Source organism: Sorex fumeus, unplaced genomic scaffold, assembly GCF_029834395.1.
Source record: "Sorex fumeus unplaced genomic scaffold, SorFum_2.1 ptg000048l, whole genome shotgun sequence".
NCBI classification, from domain to species: Eukaryota; Metazoa; Chordata; class Mammalia; order Eulipotyphla; family Soricidae; genus Sorex; species Sorex fumeus.
This window is the reverse complement of record NW_026606105.1, coordinates 3180370-3197294: the sequence shown is the minus strand read 5'-3', so window position 1 is coordinate 3197294 and position 16925 is coordinate 3180370. Positions and strand designations below refer to the sequence as shown.

The 16925-nt window shown below is 42.0% G+C and overlaps 1 pseudogene; it reads right to left on the bottom strand.

The window, feature by feature from the left end:
* Positions 1 to 3965: 3965 nt before the first annotated feature.
* LOC130032453 (annexin A5-like) lies at positions 3966 to 5699 on the bottom strand (annotated as a pseudogene).
* Positions 5700 to 16925: the final 11226 nt, after the last annotated feature.

Genomic DNA, 16925 nt, shown 5'->3' with positions numbered 1-16925 from the left:
ACATACCTTCGTGAGGCTGTGATCTGAAGAAACAGTTACTCTAAGGAAACGGTAGAGAATTCTCAGTGGTTGTGACCTGGAATTAGGATTTAAGACTGTGAGCAGGATTCTTCCCTGAGTTTTGTGGGGGGTAAAGTGATAACCATGAATAAATTAGCTATTGTGGGATTGAGTAAACCTTAAGCTCTCCTGGAACCAATGTATTTGATAGGGCTTCTTGATTTCACAGGTTCCTCAATGATTCCATCCTGGATGTTGAGCCTTGAGTGAATCTTAAAGAAACAGATTAAAGACTACTCCATTGGCCTGTAGCACACCCCTAGCCTTTTGGTTTAAGCAGCTTTCTGCTTCATATGGCTAGACTGTCTTTTGTTGTCTGTACTTAGAATACCCCTTAGGAAATTCTATTTTATCTTCTGATATGCTTTTTACAAATGCCTTGTATTGAATTTCATATTTCCCTTTTAGATATCACAAACCGTTTGCAATAGATTTTGTGACATCTGGTGGATGAGTGCAAGACAGATGACAAATAAATAACAATTATTTGCTGACTGAAGTTTGCTTCTGTCTAGTCTACTTTGCTTCTGATTTTGCCTTTTACTTCATTTTTCTCTTTACTTCATCTGGCCTTTACACTCTCATCATGAATCTCATATACAAAGAACTAGCCCAGTTTTAGGGTTGGACAGATTTTCATTCTATGCCACAGGGAGAGGATATGCTTGTTTGACTGTCATACTACCCAGGTCTGATGGTACTTGTTGACCCAATGTTCCTACATACCTACAGAAGGGTTTATAAATAGAACCACACTGAGTTCATAGTTTTTCCAATGGCAAAGAAAACCATTCTTTTTCTAAAGATACATTCAATATAATACCATGTCGATGCCACTCAGAATTTAAATCTTTTACTAGAACACTTTATCTATTTATTTTACGAAGTTTTATTGGATCACCATGAGATTCAGTTACCAACTTGCATGATTGCGTTTCAGTCACACAATGCTCGAGCACCCATCCCTCCACCAGTGCACAGTTTCCACCACCATTGTTCCCAGTGTCCCACCCGCCACCCCCACCCCACCCCACTTCCTGCTTCTGTGGCAGGTACAATCCTTCTTACTGTCTCTCTAATTTTGATTTGCAATACCAATACTAAGAAGTCATCGTGTTTGATCCTTGGTCTACTTTTAGCACACATCTCCCATCCTGGGTGATCCCTCCAATCATCATTTACTTAGTGGTTCCTTCTCCATCACTAAGACACTTCAAAGTGGCCCAACTTCAGGCATTTGTCATGTGACCTAAGATAATATTTTCAAAATGATTATCTTCCTTCTTTTGAATTAAGAGGCATTAGGTGTTATTATTTGCTAATTTTTTACTTTGCGAATGTAACTTCAGTAAGTGATGTTGGAAATAGGGTCACAGTGGGAGGCAGAGGTCAAAGCCCAGGTCTGTGGCCCCCAAGTCTAGGGTAAATATCTTGGGATTCCTAGAGAGAAAGCCTGCTGCTTCTAGAAGCCAAAGATTAAAGATAATTGTGTAGAGACATTGAATCTTTAGTTATTGTACCTGGTGAATTGCTCATAAACCCCAAATGAACAAGTCTAATGTGCAGACCTCAGGAAAGAAAAGAAACAACACCGGGATTATATTTTCTTTTTAATATAGCATAATAGTGGTTATACACATGTTCCCATTTAGGATATAGGTACATAAAGAAAAGTGATGACTTTCTGAGATCATCAACTCAAAACAATGGCATTTTGGGCTGGAGAGAGTGCAGGGTGTGGGTGCTTGCCTTGCATGTGGCTGACCCCACTTGAACCCTGGTCTTCTGTACAGTTCCACAAGCACTGTCAAGAGTGATATCTGAGCACAGAAGTAAGCCCTGAGCATAACTGTGTGTGACCATCAAACAAACAAGAACCCCTGAAAGTCAAAACAAAAGAACAACGATCTTTTGTTCAACAACAATCCTCTACATAATCGTAGAGGATTATGCAATGCAGGCACGGAAGGCAGGCAAAGGCATGTACAGCAGAAATGAGTAAATGAGGGAGAGGAAAACCAACTGATTTCAAGCTGTGCTTTAGTCCTAGGTATAATTTTATTCTGTACCTTGGGCCAAGTCATCTGAAAATTCTTAAACACTGATTGTCTCTGTATAAAATCACTGTCACTGTCCTCCCGGTGTTCATCAATTTGCTCAAGCGGTCCCAGTAACATCTCCATTATGAGACTTGTTGTTACTATGTTTGGCATATTGAATACATCACGGGGAGCTTGCCAGGCTTTGCCATGCAGGTGAGATACTTTTGGTGGCTTGCCAGGCTCTTCGAGAGGGGTGGAGGAATCGAACTCAGGTCGATCAAGTCAGCCGTGTGCAGGGCAAACACCCTACTTGCTGTGCTATCACTTCAGACCATATATAAAATAGGGTAAACAATATTTTCTCCACTTCACTTACATACTGGTGAAGAGACTGACTGATAGTCCAGGAGACTTTGATGGCCAAAGATCTGGGGTAGTGTGAGATGCAGCTCAATGGAAGCTTGGTTTAGGCATAAGTGGGGAAACTCGTCTTAAGGCCATGCTCCATTGTCCTGGCTGATAATACTGAGCTCTGTCTAGAGACTGCAGAATAGAAAAGTGATTTGTTTCTTCATAATTTCTCCTAAGTGGGAATGGAGTGATAGTATAGTGGGGAGGGTGTCTACCTTGCAGGCAGCCGACCTGGTTCAATCTCTAGCATCCCATATGGTTCCCCGAGCACCGACCAGGAGTGACTCCTGAGTACAGAGCCAAGAGTAACCCTGAGCATCACCGAATGTGACCCAAAAAGCCAAAAAAGGGAAAAAAATCAAACAACATAATTTCTGCTTAAGTATCTAGGTTAGAGAGTGGAAGTAGCACTTATTTGTAAATTCTATTAGATTATGTTCCAAACTATCTCACGGTGATTCAATAAAATTTTAAAAAATTATGTTCCAAAGAGCAGAGGGAAATCAATTATGCACTTTTGATCTCCTTGTGAGGGGAACATCTAACTGTGTACCTTAATCAAGTTTCATGATATAGGTGAAGATAAAAACAGTGTTGGATTACAGTAGCAGAGAAATGACTACCAGCAGTGTGATAAATAAAAACACAGAGATGAGAGAGCATTTTGCATAGGAAGATTGAAAGTTTTGAGAAAGTTTTAAGTTGGGTCAGCCTGCTTGGGGTAAGATAGATTTGAAAAACAAAATTAGTGGAGAAAAAAGCTACAGCTGTTGATACAATTCTAGAATTAAAACTGATTAGATAACATCTCCAACTATTAAAATCAGTCAGTATAAAAATCAATTTATGTGAAAAGTGTTATATCTGATCACAAGGTTGTTAAGTCCTTGTCTAATAATCTATTAAACTGTTTGTCCACAGTATAGATTCTAAAACACAGATTTTACACATACCCAGAGCTCATACCTTTGAGATTAATTTACCACCAATGTCATTGGCAGTGTATTAAATAGAATATTTTTATTTCATTTAGATTTTTATATTTTAATTAAGCATATGGTACATGTATTTTTTCATTTTAATGATTAACTTCCTATGAACCAAGATTTATTTATTTTTTTTCCACAGGAAGGAAACATTTATTTTCCATTCATCTTTTGAACACAACTACACTCATTTTTATATGATTTTAGGAGAAAATTGATTAATCCTTCCAGTTCACAATTTCAAAGTTAAGGTTCCGAATAAGACAATATGGCAGCTAATTAGATGTAAATGAAGTTTTCATTAAAGGCTCAAAGCAGTCTAACCTCTTAAGGCAAGTATATATAAGCCAGGCTTTAGACTTAGTAATATATAAATGAGCCAGACTTAAGACTTCATAACACTGTGCTTTAGTACAGTAACAATCACAGAGCAAGAAGCAACTCTCTGTTCTCCTACATCGGTCATTCACATGCTAGTATGAATAAGACGCTGTGCAGACTCTACAGGAGCAGTGCGGTGAGTGTGCCGGGTTAGGGTAGTGGCAGACACAGTGCAGGGTCTCTCTCCAGGCGGTGGCTCAGCTCAGTCATCTTCTCCTCCAAAGAGCAGCAAGAGGGCTTTCTTATAGTCCCCAGATATATCACTCTTAATCATGGAATAAAGAGAGGTGGCAAAATTCTTCCTAAATTCCTTCCTTATGTTAAACAGATCAATCTCACTCCTGGAAACCACAACTCTGATGAGGGTATGATCATCTGTTCAAGCTCCTTTTATTGTATAGTAAAGTGTTTCTGCCACATAGGCAGGTATGCTTCGAATCGATTTCACAACAGCAAGGAGAAGTTGCTCCAAATTACCAGAGGTCTCTCGGTCAATGCTTTTCTGAATCTGAAATCCTGATATGGTCATGTATTTGTCAAACACCCTTCTCAGGTGAGAAACACTTCTTTTTTCTTAATTAATTTTTATCAGTGAAACACCATGAGGTACAGTTGTAGACTTACAAATTTTTGTGCTTGGGTTTCGATTATACAATGATCAAGTACCCATCCCTCCACCAGTTCCCATTTTTAACCACCATGGATCCCAGTATCCCTCCCACCACCATCCCCCTCTTATCACCCTGCCTCTGTGGCAAGGCATTCCCTTTTGTTCTCTCTCTCCTTTTGGGTGTTGTGGTCTGCAAAGGAGGCATTGAGTAGCAATCTTGTTCGGTCCATAGTCTACTTTCAACATGCATCTCGCATCCTGGGAGGATCCTCTAAACACCCTTTATTTGGTGCTCCTTTCTCTATCTGAGCTGCTCTTTCCCCTAGAATGCCTGACTGGCCTCTAAGGCATGGAGTAATCCTCCTGGTACTGATCTCAGCTATTCTTGGGTATTAATCTCCTATTTTGTTACTTTATGTCCCCCAGATGAATGCAATCTTTTTATGTCTATCCCTGTCTTTCTGACTCATTTCTCTTAGCATTATACTTTCCATGTAGTACCACTTGTATGTAAATTTAATGACTTCATCTTTTCTAACAGCTACATAGTACTCCATTGTGTAGATGTACCAAAGGAGAAACACTTCTTGTTCCAAAGATTGTGATAAATTTTTCTTCATTGGTTCCCCGTTTCAGCTCTCCAGTCTGAAACAGAGCCTGAGCATCTTGTTCAACCAGAGCTTCATCAATTCCAGTATCAGGGTCTCTATTGGCCTCAAGGAGAACCACCAACATCCTCTGGTAGTAAACTGAAGTGTCCCCCACTACATCATCTTCCAGGCTTGAACCATATTCTTCTTCATAGACTTGCTTTATGGCTGTCAGTTCTGCAGGGGGTCCTCGAGGCAATGATTTCTGTCAGGACTTTCTCATCTGTCCCAGCTCCCTTTAGGGCATGCTTCAGCTCATAGGCATCATATAGCTGAGATGGTTTCATCAGAGCCACAATCAATTTTTCAAATTTTCCAGTTAATTCTGATTTCAGGTCATTTAGAAGGTCCTGGCCAAACAGAGTTGTAAATGTCACTGCAAATTCCTGGCTGTGGGCATTGCTTCAGGATGTTAGCAGAGTCAGGATGCTCTCCTTATCAGTACCCAAACCTTTCATGGCTTTCCAAAGAGTTTCAGCATCAGCACGCTCATCAAATCCACGGAAGTCTGCTACAGTGCCTCTGAGACCCTGGGCCATAGTGACGGCTTGGTGCTGGCAGGGGGGTGTGGCTTCCAGTGTGGAAGTGGGGCAAGGCAGGATGAGACAGGCGGGACCGCTCTGGAGCTCGTAGTGGAGAAGTGCCCAAATCCACTCAGCCATGCCCGCCAAGATTTATTTTAACTGTAAGCTATTTTACCTCATCTGTAGTATATTTTAAAGGTAAAAAGGTAAAGGCCCTCCCGTTGATCGTCGATTTGCTCGAGCGGGCCCAGTAACGTCTCCTTTGGAGACTTTGTTGTTATTGTGTCTGGCATATCGAATACTCTCGGTAGCTTGCCGGGCTCTCCAAGAGGGGCGGAGGAATCGAACTCAGGTTGGCCATGTTGGCTGCGTGCAAGGCAGACGCCCTACCCGCTGTGCTATCGCTCCAGCCCTAGTATATTTTAGTGATCATATTAATTTTATTAATATATATATTGAGTGCATACTTTGTATTGAGCATAATTTAGTGGATCATTGTCACTGTCCTCCCATTGTTCATCGACTTGCTCGAGCAGGCCCAGTAACATTGTGAGACTTGTTACTGAGTTTGGCATATCGAATGCAATAATTTAATTTAAAGGCTGTAATATTTCATTAACAGATACAAAAATAACAAAACACAAATTTTTTTCTTTCTTTTTCTTTTTTGGGTCACACCCGGCGATGCACAGGGGTTACTCCTGGCTCTGCACTCAGGATTACTCCTGGCGGTGCTCGGAGGACCATATGGGACACTGGGATTAAACCCAGGTTGGCCACATGCCAGACAAACACCCTACCCGCTTGTGCTATTGCTCCAGCCTCTATCTCAGAATTTTTATAAGAGATTTCTACAACTATAAAAATCAACAAGCTATAGTAAAAAAAAAACATACAGAAGCAAAAAAGAAAGAGTAGTTTAAAAATTCTAGGGATTGGAGAGCTAGGACAATGGGTAAGGTGCTTGACTTGCAGGCAGTCTACCTGGGTTCGATCGTCGGCATGTCATATGCTCCCCTAAACACTGCCAGGAGTGATTCCTGAGTGCAGAGCCAGAAGTTACCCATGAGTATTGCTGGGTGTAGCCCCTTCTCCATTTTTTTTGACATTCATTGATGTGAAAAATGCTCACCTATAAAGTATGGTAAGTATTTTTTCCAAGTTGAACACAGCCCTTGACACCAAGGAAAAGCTCAAGACACAAAGAAACTTTGCACCATCCACCTTCTCTCCTACCATATTTGCCCGACACCCTCTTCCCCACACCCTCCAGTTACTGCTCTCCCTACTTCAAACCTCAGAGGTGTGCACTCCTATCTTTTGGGATACAGATTTAATTCTACAGTATGCAATCCTCCGTGTCTAGCTTCTTTCATTCAATTTCGTGCTTCTGAGATTCATTCAAATTAGTACTTTTGGGTATTACCCTTCATCTTCATATAGTTCTGTACTATGTGGAAATATTCTGAAAAAAATCTTTCACTTTGCCTTGATGGTTTTCAATTTGGCACTATTATATAAACAATCCCTCTCGGAGAGCCCGGCAAGCTACCGAGAGTATTCGATATGCCAAACACAGTAACAACAAAGTCTCCAATGGAGATGTTATTGGGCCCGCTCGAGCAAATCGACGATCAACGGGAGGGCCTTTACCTTTTACCTTTACCTTATATAAACAATATTCTGTAGATGGAGCATGATTTCGACAAACATATGGATAGATTTCTGTTTAGATATGTAACAAGACTGGAATTATTAAAGCATAGAATATGAATATTCTCAGCCACACAGCTTCCAGCCTAATAGCTTTCCAAGGTGCTTATAATCATTTACCTTCCTTCTGGCAGTGTATGAGCAGCTGAGAGGGGAGCTTATAAATGACAGAAACCTTTGAAGTGGAGTGTAACTGTCTTATCATCAAAGTAAAATGAATAACTGGACTTTATGAGAAATTCATAACACATTGGAATATGATCAAGTTAACTGTGATGCATTCTATATGAGTGAAAAGAACTAGAACTGAGAGTGTTTTAATCTTATTTTCATATTTATTCAGGAAATTATAGGATACTTGGTTGCCTCTATGCCTCTCTCTTACAAAGAATAACTTATGGGTATAACTACATACCTTTTATGCCAGCATTTGGAAACTGCCTACAGGAAATTGTTTAGGTATTTTTGGTGGGTGTGTGTGGCCATACCCAGTGGTATTCAGGGGTTACTCCTTGCTCTGCACTCAAAAATTACTCCTGGCAGGCTCAGAGGACCATATGGGATGCCAATTATTGAATTTCGGTTGGCTGTGTGCAAGACAGGTGCCCAATCCACTGTACAATCTCTCCAGTCCCAGGAAATTGTAACATCTAAGTATTGTGGTTCAATTTTTCAGATGCTCAATTCTGGGTTTAACCTATCTAAATTGCAACTCTGGAAATTCAGATCACAAATGACTCCTGATAAACACTTCTAAGAGAGTTTCACACATTAAAAAGAAATTCACAACTCTTTTGGTAAACACATTGCTAGAGAATTCTTAGCACACTGTTTTTGATGAGATTACACTGAGAAATTGGGAGAGAGAATTAATGAGGATTTTTTTTTGTACAGCAAGTAAAACAAACATAAAAGAAGGCGCCAACAACCCAATTTTCAGAGTAGGCATAGAAACTTTAATTCTCATTGATGCCTCAAGAATTAAGTCAGCTTTAAGTTTCTGATCATCTTTGAACTTTCTAAGAAACTTAGAAGCAGCTATGCCCATAAGAAGTAAGTGCCTCCTCTCATGATATGATTGGGTAAAAAACATGGGGCAGCAAGGGCCAGGGGACACATCTGGGAGCACTTCAGGGAGGGTCAATAGTGGGAGATATTCCAGGCTTTCTGTCTAGATAGAAAAGGTATATACACCCAAGGGCTAAGAAGTGTCAAAACATAATCACAAGAGAACACTGTCTTGTCTCCTCTCTCCCTGAGAGAGAACAATCATATTGTGTAGGATAACACAGTTTTGTCCTTCCTGCATAGTACTCCCCCTACTGAAGTACTCCTGCCAGAAGTTGTGATGCTCCCGTTCCAGGGCTCCCCAATGATCCAGTACTTCCTGAAATTTATCGGACTCCTAATAGCTGTTCCCCTGGGACTCATTTTTTGCAACCACTACTGATGCTGTTACAGGAAGATCTCTTTAGTTTTGATCCAGACACTTCATTTCTTCGGAATGGGATTAAATGACTCTCATCTTTGGTGACTCTCATCACCCCTGGACAGCGTGCAGGACAATTGGACGCTTTACTGCAAGCACTGCTCTGGGTCCAGAATTGGACTGAAATCATACTACAACTAATGAGACTGTTTTGTACTTGGAATTGTTCCTCTGTTTCAAATTTTGTGTTTTTGTAAAAAGAAAAAGGGGGGGGGGATGTAGGATAACACTGTTTTTTCCTTCCTGCATAGCCTCAGGTAGTTTAGGTTTATTGGGTTGCTCTCATCACAGTGCGTACCTTCCTCTGTGTTTATTTGTAACTTCTTTCTTTGAGCTCTGCTGACTTGTAAATATTGTTTTTCTCTTCTCCCTAAGTCCTTTGCATAGTTTATTCAGAGCAATGTCCTTTTTGTGTGGACACAAGAAGACAGTATGCTTTTGTTATGTGACTCTCAGTGATATTTCCCTCCTGGGCATCTGTTCTCTCACTTAAGCCTCAGCTGCCTTTACTTCCTAGTGCCCCCCAAAACAGGGTCCAGACGAGGGACTGGATGGAACCAGGGCAAGTGGTAAGCTATGTGCTACCCTGGCATTGAGATAGGACTGGCCAAAGTGCCATAATGCTTAACTGTAAGTTAAGAGCTTGGTCATGGATAAATGCTGTCATGATCCAAAAAGTAATAACTAGATTTGGAACCTGCTAGGGTTAGGAATGATTAATCTGGCCTGAGCGCTGTAGTCTAAGTCTAGGGCAAGAGATTCCCAGGAGAGCTGCCCTACAAGCCTCAATGGTATCTCTTACTGTGTCCATACAAAAATAACTAGTATTAAGATGTTGATAATTATTGGACTGAGGAGAGGAGAAAAAACACCTTAGGAGGTATTTTGCTGGGGCAATCAGGAAGGGCTTTGAAATACCTTTTAGGTGGTGTTCCCTTTGAATTTGTTGGGCCCTCAGGAAGGGCTTCCTTATGTTGATTTTGCTACCTGACTGGGTGCAGTGTCAGCCCAGAGTTCCGGAGAGTTGGAGAGACAAGAGAGCTGGAGAGAGAGAGCAGGACAGCATGATCGACCGTGGAAAGGCTAGCAAGGGGGACAGAGAGAGAAGAATGTAGAAGAATACAGGAGCAGGCACGTGGAGAGAGAGAGAGAGAGAGAGAGAGAGAGAGAGAGAGAGAGAGACAGAGACAGAGACAGAGACAGAGACAGAGAGACAGAGAGACAGAAAGAGCGCTCAGGCTGTGAGCTAGAGCATGGAGAGATGAGCAGGATGGACAGGAGGAGACGGGAATGAGGGACAGTGTGAGACTAGAATGGGGGGCTCAGAGAGACTGGGGCAGGCACGTGGGGAGAATGGCATAAACGGAATCTGATCAATCAACTGGCTTGGCCCTCGTTTCCTCCACTGTCTGCCCCATGTTCCAGGCTGCCCCAGCTAGACAAGTGGCCAGGGGCCCACCCCATACATGGGTGGCTAGGAGAAGAGCCTCTTCCTGGCCGCCCTCAAACATTTTTTACAACATTGTACCTTACCTAGTCCCCAGAGGGGTCTTTGGGAGATCATGAATGCCACTTCATGTTTTGTACACTGCAAGCTAATTGACTGACTTTAAATAAATGCCCTGTGTTAATAATTCAGTAGCCAAATAGAGTTGGTTGCTTTTTTTTTCCTTTTTGGGTCAAACCCAGAAATTCACAGGGGTTACTCCTGGCTCTGCACTCAGGAATTACTCCTGGAAGTGCTTGGGGATCCATATAGGATGCTGAGAATTGAACCGGGGTTGGCTGCGTGCAAGGCAAACACCCTACCCGCTGTGCTATCTCTCCAGCTTCTGAGCTGGCTGCTTTTAACATGCTTTTTCTCACTGAAGATGATGGGAGAGACTTCCAGGGTACCTTAGCCCTTAGTCTGGGATGAAGGGAAGCAAACACAGGAGACGGCAGGTCTGATTCAAGTCAAGGCTGGACTCATTTTTGTCAAAGTGGAGGCCTAGAAGAAGGTAGAAAGGTATTCTGGACCCCTGTACTGAATCTTAGTGGACATCACCTGATCTGAAGTAAGGACAGTATGTACCTGAGGATATGGGAGTCAGGATCAGACCAAGACCAGGAAAGGACTGCATTTCTAAAATAATGAACTGTGGCACAATATAGAGAAAATTCAAGGAGGCTGTCTTGCATTCTCATGAGACTAAAAGTGTATAGTTTTAACAATTTGAGGCAGGTTTTCTGAAGGAAACTCTGAAATGGCAAAGCAATTTCATGAAAACATGAGATTATGTATTTATTTATTCTTGGAGTTATGGGTCACACCTGTCAGTAGTCAAGCTTTACTCCTGCTTTTGTGCTCAAGGGTCACTCCCTGTGGAGCTCAAGGGATGGTGTGGGATGCTGGGAAATAAAGCCAGGTCAGCTATACTATTACTTGCTGTGCTATTCTCCAGCCCCTAGATTTATTTTTTTCTGATGAAAGTAGTAGAGCTTTGAGATTAATTGGATTAAATATTAATGGGAATTACATTAGTGCTCTTTGGCACTATTGTGGCAACATGGGAAGATGCCGTCATTGACAACATTGACGAGGAATACAATAGACTGGTTCAGCATCTCCATGATTGTGCGAGGAATGCTGAGAGAGAGATAGCCACAAAAAAAATGCCTGTCTTTGAAAACTGTTGAGCTCATTCACCAATGTGACTTGGCACAAGCCTCAGGCAACCACAAGCGAACGTCCGAGCTTGCAAAGCCATGCAGAGAAGTGATAAAGGAAGACCTCAAAGAGAGAAGAGCAGCAGTGCTGGCAAATGTGACAGAAGCTGGGAAAAGCATCCGCAATGCCCGCCTGTCCTTTGCCAGCTACAAAACCAAGATGACTGTCCTTCTATGTCCTGATAGATCTCTCACATCTTCCAGAAGGGCAATGGAGAAGATTATCCATGACTTCTACTCGGATCTCTTCTCTACTCTGCCTACATACCAAATTCTGCAGGATGGATATGTCATTCTCAATGTTCTCCCTTCCGAAATCCAACATGCCATTTCGGTAAAGAAGTGAACAGCACCTAGTCCAGACAAGGTCAGACCCAAACACCTGAAGAACCTGCCATCAGTACTCATCAACACACTGGCTCAGCTTTTCACATACTACCTGTATGAATGCAAGGTTCCATCCCAATGGAAAACCAGCAGGACTGTACTACTGTACAAGAAGAGAGACATACATGACATTGGCAACTATCGCCTGATCTGCCCATTGTCTGTCATCTATAAGCTGTTCACTCGAGTCATCCTGAATAGGATTGGCAGAACACTAGATGAAGGACAACCATGCGAGCAAGCCGGGTTCCACAAAAGATTCAGCACGATGGACCATATCCACATGATAACCAAGCTCATTGAGGTTTCTCAGGAGTTCAAGATGCTGCTCTGTCTAATGTTCATTGATTTAAAGAAGGCCTTTGTTTCTATTGAGATGGAAGTGGTTATTGAAGTCCTAGTCAAACAGGGCATTCAAACTCAATACATCAGGATCCTCCGTGAGCTGTATTGCGGATTCACTACCAGTATCTTACCATTCTACAAGGAAGTGATCATTCATATCAAGAGAGGGGTTCGGCAGGGTGATACCATTTTACCGAAACTCTTCAGTGCCACCCTCGAGAATGTCATGCGACGATGGAATGGAAAGGAATGGAAGTGAAAATAGACGGTCGGAAACTACACCACTTCTGTTTTGCTGATGACATCATTTTCAAAACACCAAACATTAGCCAAGTGGCACAAATGCTGACCGACTTCGACCATGAGTGTGGAAAGGTCATACTACAGCTGAATCTTATGAAGACAATGTTTATGATAAACGGTCTCGTTTCTGATGCTCCATTCGCTCTCAACTGAACGAACACCTCTGAATGCAACAGTTATGTGTGCCTACGTTGAGAAATCAACAAGATGAATTACCTGGCACCTGAGTTGCACAGGAGGAAGAGAGTGCCTTGGAATGCCTTCAAGAGCATTGAAGAAATAACTAAGAGGATGAAGAAACTCTGGCTCCGGGCACATCTCTTTAATTCCACTTGACATCACTTGACATCACTTGACATCCCGATACTCATTGATTTGCTCAAGCAGGCACCAGTAACATCTCCAGAAACCTGGGCCTCAGAGACCCACGCCCTACGAAAACAGGATGAAAATGCTATTCAGGTCTCCCAAAGAGGAATTGAAAGAGATATGCTTGGAGTATCACACTTCACTGAAATGAGAGAAAGAATCTGGAGTTCCAACCTCCATCAATGGTCAAGAATCAGGGACACTGTCTCATTTGCCAAGGCGTCGAAATTTAGATGGGCTGGATACATAATGAAATTTGGAGATGACCGCTGGACTAGAGCCATTACCGACTGGATTCCATGGGACGTCAAAAGATTGTGTGGCTGCCCACCTACGAGATGCTCAGACTTCTTCGTCAAGACCTTGAAAGATTGGTTTGAGGCTCTTTGTGTTCCAAGAACGAGCAGATGCCATTGGGCTTCAGTAGCACACGACAGGGGTGAATGGAGACCTTACTGGGGCCTGCTCAAGCAAATCGATGAGTGATGGGATGTCAAGTGATCAAGTGATCAAATATTAATGGGGCTCTAACACCTCACACAATTTAATAACAAACAGTCATGCTTTACATGAGATTATTCTCAGATAATTATGTCACAAAAGGTCCATTTTCCTTCTGGTCTTTCCCCACCTTAATCAAGTAATAAGTAGATGTTTGTAATAAGAACTAAAGTAGCAAGTTCCATGAAAAAGACTAATAAATCTTGGAGTAACTTGTGGTTTGGTCATTGTACTTCAGATACTGCCCTAAGGATATGTGTAAATGTAGAGATCAGCTAAGAAGATGTTAATTGCAGTGACTTTTCTAACAGAAACAGTGGAAACAAACACCCCACATATTTAGAGACTTTATTTTTAACAAGATAAAATATAGCCCTAAACAGCTGCATGGAAAGTGAATTATAGTGGAATTATAAAGTATAATGGAAAACTAGTTTACAAATAAAATATTTTAAAAAATTACATGTGGTATAATCCCATAAAAACTCATGCATCTCTGATCCATATGTACTCCAAAGAGAGAAATAGAGAGAAATAGAAAAGACTTATAAGTCCAGAATGCAGAGGTATGAGTAGATGATTCAAATATTAATCCAACAAAGGTTTGAGAGTTGAAACAAGTTTGAGAAAAGAGAGGGAATTTTCTCCTTAAACCTGCTTTTATGACTCTGTCCTAGGAATTTCGTATCAAGGTGAGATAATATTTAAATATTATTTTCCTTTTGTTCACGGGAAACCGTGTCACATCAAAATATACAATTCAAATAACCTCCGATTCCTGTTATATAGTAGAGGCTGTGGGTAGCCTGGAAATGGCTTATAGGATACGGAACATAATTAATCATTAGATGGCCGAGCACTTTCCTCAACCTCTCTTTTTGCTCTGAAGGTTGTCATGGCAACAGCAGGGCTGAGCACTGAATGCCGCTGAAACAGCGATTATAACATGACATAAAACATACCTAACATGTAAGATGTTTCCCTTCCGTGCCTTGTTTAGCCTGTGTCGTTAAAATAGTCTAAGCTGTGCTGAGGCCCTGTAGGCAGTAAAAATAAATCAGCAAAGAAATATAAGTATGAATGTAGCATTTAAGAAGTTTATCTGGACGTGGATGCGTCACGGATTTTTGTCATCATCCTTCTGCCTATTTCTCTTTTTCCAGTGGTCTCAGTTTTCTTTTCCCCATGTAATAAATGTTGCATTATTTGTTTCCAAGCTAAACGGTGACTTTAACCCATTGTACCTTGTCATACTTCTCTATAGAAGTGTATCATTTTAAGAGTAAGGGTCAGGAGAACTGGCCCACAGTTGGAAGCTTGTCACAGATGATGCAGGAGGGGTAGAAGGCAGGTAGGATAGAGACAGAACCTTTATGACAATGACAGTTGGAAATGATCTCTCTGGATAAGAATGAATGCTACATAATAACCTTACAGTACCTATACCGCAAACCATAATGACTGAAAGATGAGAGAGAGAGAGAAAGAGAGAGAGAGAGAGAGAGAGAGAGAGACAGAGACAGAGACAGAGACAGAGACAGAGACAGAGAGAGTCAGAGAGAGACAGAGAGAGTCTGCTATAGAGGCCGACTGGAAGTACAGGGTGGAAGGAGAGAAATTGGGTAAATTTGTGGTAGGAAATATTTACTGGTGAAATGACTGATGTTGGAACATTGTACGACTGAAACCCAATCATGGGCATCTTTGTAACTGTTCATCTCATGGCGATTTCATAAAAATATTTAAAAACTAGTTTATCTCCATACAAAAATGAACTATTAAGCTTGGTCCTAAGCTCTCTGTGATGTCTTTCTCCCTAAATTCCTGCCTCATAGCCACTTCTCCAGTATCCAGGGCTGAAATCCTCGACGTGCACTTCATGTTCTCCAAGCTCTTGGAGGCAGGTGTAAGTCTTCCTCATTTGTTCAATCTGTTTTCTGGGCACCTTTTCCAGGTATGTGATGAGTTGTAAAAAGGTATTTTGGGGGTCAAGAGTGATAGTATAGCAGTTACGATGTTTGCCTGGCATGTAGTATACCCAGGTTCAATACTGGGGACCTCATATGATCCCTGAGCACTGCCAGGAGTAATTCCTGAGTGCGAGACAGGAGTAACCCCTGAGTATTTCTGGGTGTGATACAAAAGAAAAAATAAAATAAAAAGTATTTTAACTTAAGCATCACCTTCCTGAGCAGAGCCCCAGCAGCTGAGGACCTCCAGAGCCAGCCACGGCCATGCTGAGACCACACTCCACATGTCCGGACGGGCCTCATACATGAAAGAACTGGCAAGGGAACCCAGGCATGCGGGTCCCGGGGCTGAGGTCTCCAAGCCTACTCGGATTGGGACTGGGCCTTCTCCACCCAGACCCCCCATCTTCCAGTAGGTAGGCGTCACACCCACCAGCTGCCGCCAGCACCCGCCAGTTTGGTCCCATCAATGGCCAAGATGCAGAGACTATAAAACCCAGCTCCCGGAAGTGCATGACCGCATTTGCAGCCTCGCAGCATCTTATTATCTTATTTTTCCTTTGGAGAACCTTCTAATTTTTATCTCGTTAGCTATGGAATGAAGTTCGGTTAACCTTAGTTTGACAGTTAGTACCATTCTACATGTTTTTGATGTTTTTGGTATTTTTTTTTGTCTCACAAGAGAAGTAAATCTATTATCCATTGACATATACCAGTTCCTGGGGTTGGAGAGATAGTCCAGTGGGGTGGGCACTTGCCTTGTACTCTGCCACCTGGGTTGGATCCCCAGAGTTCCATATAGTCCTCTGAGCACCACCAGGAGTGAGTCCTGAGTGTCAAACCTGGAGTAACCCCTGAGTACTACCAAGTGTGGCCCCAAACACACAAACAAACAAATCCCCAAATAAACCAGTTCCCAAGAAGCCTCAATTTATTTCTACATATTAAATTAACATCATTACTCTGAGAGCAAATAAGACTAAATAAAAGAACATGCATTTTCAATTGGATTATTGTAATGATTTAATTTTTCAAGGCACATTTATACCTCATTTTCTTTGTAAAGCTTAAAGCAAAGATCCTAACTGTGGTGTACAGAATAGTCAGCACCTAGCAAAAGTACTTGTTAAATATGGCATTTGGGACTGACTTAACAAGGATTTTTACTTCGAAAATATTGTGAAGGCTGCACGTTGCTATTAGTAAATATTTGCCCAACCAAAAGAAGTAGAGGAATCAATTATTATAATTTATTTCATAAATTTTAACTTGCATATAAAAGCTAACTCTCCTAATTACTCATTTCCACAAGTCACTTAGCATTTTCCTCCTCTCTCCTCCCTCCCCCTCCTCTTTCCTCTCCTCCCCTCCCCTCCCCTCCCCTCCCCTCCTTTCCCCTCCCCTCCTCCCCTCCCCTCCTCCCCTCCCCTCCCCTCCCCTCCCCTCCTTTCCCCTCCCCTCCTCCCCTCCCCTCC